The sequence below is a fragment of the Phyllobates terribilis genome, unplaced genomic scaffold, assembly GCF_046119375.1.
Source record: "Phyllobates terribilis strain yellow unplaced genomic scaffold, ASM4611937v1 Scaffold_11__3_contigs__length_659146591, whole genome shotgun sequence".
Taxonomy (NCBI): Eukaryota; Metazoa; Chordata; class Amphibia; order Anura; family Dendrobatidae; genus Phyllobates; species Phyllobates terribilis.
Window position 1 is genome coordinate 524,872,271 of NW_027362771.1, and position 6,000 is coordinate 524,878,270.

Sequence of the window (6,000 nt, forward strand, 5' to 3'; positions counted from 1 at the left end):
CTCCGCCCATCAGCAACCCCATCACATGATTGTGGGTCGCCAATGGGTTGTCATGACACCCTGGGGCCTGCAGGAGATCCCTGTGGTTGTCATTGCCAGATTGCTATGAGCGCTGCCCAGTGGTTGTCACTCAAAGCAAGTGAGCGTTTCTGCTACACACAGGCGATCATCAGATTCAGATGTGTATAGTGTAACGGGTCTGGGAGGCGGAACCTCTGAGCTACTATACAAGGGGGCGGTCCTTGTAAGGGAGCGGGTGGCGACCAGGCAGGCAGTCACAGCAGATGACCGGGACAGTCTCTAGAAGAACGGGCAGGAGGTCACGGCAAGTGACCGGGGCAGTCTCTGGGTGAACGGGCAGATGGTCACGGCAAGTGACCGGGGCAGTCTCTGGGTGAACGGGCAGATGGTCACGGCAAGTGACCGGGGCAGTCTCTGGGTGAACGGGCAGATGGTCACGGCAAGTGACCGGGGCAGTCTCTGGGTGAACGGGCAGATGGTCACGGCAAGTGACCGGGGCAGTCTCTGGGTAAAGGGTTGGTACGACCTGTGGCGGCTGATGGTAGACGTGAGCTCCCAGGTGAGCAGGCGAGAGTCTCTGGATAAACGGGTGGTCACAGCATGTGACGGCGGAGCTCCCAGGAAGACCAACAGACAGGCGGCAGATGAGCGCTCCCAGGTGAGCGGGCAGAAGTCTCTGGACAGGCGGGTGGTCACAGCACGTGACGGCAGAGCCTCCAGGTAGGCTAGCGGACTGGCAACAGATGAGCGCTCCCAGGTGAGCGGGCAGGAGTCACTGGACAGGCAGGTGGTCACAGCACGTGACGGCAGAGCCTCCAGGTAGGCTAGCAGACTGGCAACAGATGAGCGCTCCCAGGTGAGCGGGCAGGAGTCACTGGACAGGCAGGTGGTCACAGCACGTGACGGCAGAGCCTCCAGGTAGGCTAGCAGGCAGGTAGCAGATGTGCGCTCCCAGGTGAGCGGGCAAGCTGGTCCATAGACAGACTGACAAGAGTTGGAAGGCAGACCGTCGGACCTCAGGCAAGCAGGCAGGTAGTTGATGTGCGCTCCCAGGTGAGCGGGCAAGCTGGTCCTTAGACAGACTGACAGGAGTAGTAAGGCAGAATGTCGGACCTCAGGCTAGCAGGCAGGTAGTTGAATATCAGGCTGGCAGGAATCTGGCAAGTATCTGGCAGGTATCTGGCAGGTAACTGGCAACGGGACCTGAGGGCTGAAGCAGAGTAGTGAACAGTGCAACAACATTGCTCGGGCACCTCCATTTTTGAGGAGGTGCCTTATATATGGTAAAGTCCTCCGGCCATTGGCCGGGGACTCCTTAGGACGGCGCGCGCGGCCCCTTTAAGAGGGAGGAAGCGCGCGCGCCCTAAGCACAGTGGCCGGGAAGGAGCGCGCGCTGCCAGCAGAGCGGGAGGAGGACGCCAGGCTCGGAGCAGAGAGGTGAGGGGAACAGCGTCCCTGCCTAGCAGAGGGCAGGGACGCCGACGCTACATATAGTACTGGCAATCAGACAGTTGCAGCTTCTAGTCTCCCATAAAGACTATTGAAGCATGCAAAAAGTAAAAAAAAAATGTTTTTAAAAATATTAAAAAAAATGAAAAGAATATAAAAGTTTAAATCACCCTCCTTTCGCCCCGTTCAAAATAAAACAAAAAAATCACATCTATATATATAATTGTCTTATCCCGTCTGTCTGTCCGTCTGTCTGTCCAGGAAATCCCGCGTCGCTCATTGGTCCGGCAGCGGCCAATCAGCGCCGCGGGATTTCTGAAAAAAGATGGCGGCCGTTAGCGGCTCATCTGCCGGACGGAGGTCAGCGGCGATGCAGCGGGGAGATGAGCGGCGCTAGCAGCACAACTACCCCGACCGGTGCCGCTGACCTCCATTCGGCTAACGTCGGAAGATCAGCATCTTGGCCCGCTGATCTCCTGACAGCAAGTGTGAACGGAGGACCGGGGAGCGGCGCCGCCGGTCGGGATGCTTCTGCTGCGAGTAGCCGCTCATCTCCCGGCTTCTCGCAGCAGAAGGAGCCGCACAGGCAGCGCCGCTCCCGGGCCCACACTAATATGACGCTGATTGGTCGCGGTGGCCGGCCGCGACCAATCAGCGAGATGGGCGGCAAATTTAAACGCCGCTGTGCCGATTGGTCGCGGCCGACCACCGCGACCAATCAGCGAGATGTCCAACAAATTTAAACGCCGCTCTGCTGATTAATTGCGGCCGGCCACCGCGACCAATCAGCGAGATGGCCGGCAAATTTAAACGCCGCTCTGCTCATTGGTCGCGGTGGCCGGCGACCGCTACCAATCAGCGAGATTGGCGCTAAATTTAAACACTGCTGTGCTGATTGGTCGCGGCCGCCGGCGACCGCTACCAATCAGCGAGATTGGCGCCAAATTTAAACAACGCTCTGATGATTAGTCGCAACCACCGGCCGTGACCAATCAGCGATATTGGCGCCATATTTAAACACTGCTCTGCTCATTGGTCACGGTTACCGGTCACGAATAACCAGCATTATTGGCGACAAATTTAAACACCGCTGTGCTGATTAGTCGCGGCCACCGGCCGTGACCAATCTGCGATATAGGCGCCAAATTTTAACACCACTTTGCTAATTGGTCGCGGTTGCCGGCCTCGACCAATCAGGGATTTTGTCACCAAATTTAAATACCGCTCTGCTGATTGCGCCCGGTCGGCCGCATACCTATTCTAGAATACCCGATGCGTTAGAATCGGGCCACCATCTAGTATACACATATTTAGTATTGCCACATTCTGAATCCTCCGATCTATCAATATTGAAAAATAATTAATCCGATCAGTAAACGGCTTAAAAAATAATAATTCAAAACACCAGAATTACCTTTATTTGGTCGCCGCTACATTGCAAAAAAATGCAATAACAGGCGATAAAAATATTGGATCTACCCCAAAATTGTAACAAAAAAGTAAGCCCTCACCCGGCCCTACATCCAGAAAAATGAAGGTCTCGGAAAATGGCGCCATTTTTTAAAAAAAAATAACTTTGGATTTTTTTTTCACCACTTAAATAAAAAAGAACCTATACATGTGTAGTATCTACGAACTCGTAGTGACCTGGAGAATCATGATGGCAGGTCAGTTTTAGCCTTTAGTGAACAAAGTAAAAGAAAAAAAACAACTGTGGAATTGCACTTTTTTTGCAATATCACCACACTTGGAATTTTTTCCCGTTTTCCAGTACACAATATGGTAAAACGAATGGTGTCGTTCAAAAGTACAACTTGTCCCACAAAAAATAAATCCTCACATAGCCATTGACTGAAAAATAAAAAAAGTTATATCTCTGAGAAGGAGAGTATGAAGGAACGGCACCAGAGGGACCCCGCAGAATCCCGCTGTCACCGCTTCTTCCGGTGGATACTCACCCCGCCACCCACCGGACATCACACTACATCAGACGGAGCACGTGATACGGATCTACCCCATGCGCCAATGTGACATTCCGCACCCCCCCTCAAGGACGCGAAAGGTCAGATTGGCACAGTTCTACACCGTCACCTCCAGTCCACGTGGGTACAGAGTGGCACCAGGGAGTGGGACAAGGTGGTCCATGCAGACTCTGACGTGGCCCCATTCTCTCCCACACTCCTGACAGGCTGAGAGGCTCTTTCACTATTCCAGTGAAACAGAGCCTGGTCGGCCTAGATACAGCTGCCACCAGTTACTATTTGATATACAGACTTATAGAAACCAGCCCGGTAGCGCGTAGTTGGACCAAACAGACGTGAGGTTCGTGGTTCGAGATAAAAGACCAGCTCAAGATTAAATTATATACACTGCTCAAAACAAAAAAATAAAGGGAACACTTAAACAACAGAATATAACTCCAAATCAAATCAAACGTCTGTGAAATCAAACTGCCCACTTAGGAAGCAACACTGATTGACAATCAATTTCACATGCTGTTGTGCAAATGGAATAGACAATAGATGGAAATTATTGGCAATTATCAAGACATCCTCAATAAAGGAGTGGTTCTGCAGGTGGGGACCACAGACCACATCTCAGCACCAATGCTTTCTGGCTGATGTTTTGGTCACTTTTTAATGTTGGTTGTGCTTTCACACTCGTGGTAGTATAAGACGGACTCAACCACCCACAGAAGTTGCTCAGGTAGTGCAGCTCATTCAGGATGGCACATCAATGCGAGCTGTGGCAAGAAGGTTTGGTTTTCTGTCAGCGTAGTGTCCAGAGGCTGGAGGCGCTACCAGGAGACAGGCCAGTACACTAGGAGTCGTGGAGGGGGCCGTAGGAGGCCAACAACCCAGCAGCAGGACTGCTACCTCCGTCTTTATGCAAGGAGGAACAGGAGGAGCACTGCCAGAGCCCTGCAAAATGACGTCCAACAGACCACAAATGTGCATGTGTCTGCACAAACGATTGGAAACCGACTCCATGAGTGTGGTATGAGGGCCCGACGTCCACAGATGGGGGTTGTGCTCACAGCCCAACACTGTGCAGGACACTTGGCATTTGCCACAGAACACCAGGATTGGCAAAGTTGCCACTGGCGCCCTGTGCTCTTCACAGATGAAAGCAGGTTCACACTGAGCACATGTGACAGATGTGACAGAATCTGGAGACGCCGTGGAGAGCGATTTACTGCCTGCAACATCCTTCAGCATGACCGGTTTGGCAGTAGGTCAGTAATGGTGTGTGTTGGCATTTCTTTGGAGGGCCCCACAGCCCTCCATGTGCTCGCCAGAGGTAGCCTGACTGCCATTAGGTACCGAGATGAGATCCTCAAGACCCCTTGTGAGACCATATGCTGGTGCGGTTGGCCCTGGGTTCCTCCTAATGCAGGACAATGCCAGACCTCATGTGGCTGGAGTGTGTCTGCAGTTCCTGCAAGATGAAGACATTGAAGCTATGGACTGGCTCACCTGAATCCGATTGAGCACATCTGGAACATCATGTCTCGCTCCATCCGCCAACATTACATTGTATCACAGACTGTCCAGGAGTTGGCAGATGCTATAGTCCAGGTCTGGGAGGAGATCCCACAGGAGACCATCTGCAACCTCATCAGGAGCATGCCCAGGCATTGTAGGGAGGTCATACAGGCACATGGAGGCCACACACAATACTGATCCTCATTTTGACTTGTTTTAAGGACATTACATCAAAGTAGGATCAGCCTGTAGTGTGTTTTTCCACTTTAATTTTGGGGGTGACTCCAAATCCAGGCCTCCATTGGTTAATAAATTTGATTTCCATTGATGATTTTTGTGTAATTTTGCTGTCAGCACATTCAACTTTGTACAGAACAAAGTATTCAATGAGAATATTTCATTCATTCAGATCTAGGATGTGTTATTTGAGTGTTCTCTTTATTTTTTTGAGCAGTGTATTTAATCGCCATAATGGCTCACTAAACAATCTACTATACACATCAGGGTTATATATACAGTGGTCAGAGTTACAAATACAAAACCATGGTACATCAAGCATAACAGATCTTAAAGTCAATTACCAGTTAGATGGAAAACATGGCTCGGGGGTTGGGCGACCACATGGGCAAGAATGTGTGCCCTGCTTGGTTGCTGGACTTGTCCCTCACGTCTGCATGTCAAGAGCGTCCCCAGGGAAAAGACAATAGGCTTTTGCTACACAGACCTTCCAACTCTCTGGGAACTCCCACTACCTGCCCCCTGTTCAGCCCAAGTCTCCACCCCCTGTTCCTTCCTGGCTAAGAGACTCCCAGAACTAACATGGCCCATGCCTCCTTACTGGATGGTCCCAGGGAACCGGTTCTGGTGTCAACGGACCCGGCTGGGCCCCTGCTATGTGTGGGTACCAAACACACAGCAGTTGTAGGAGGTGCCAAAAGGCTGGGATGTGTATCTCCTCATCCCTACATGCTAAAGTGGGCTAAGATGCAGTCTGGCGTTCGCTATCTTCCCCTGGGCTAGAAAATCCATTTTGTGAAGAGCTGGG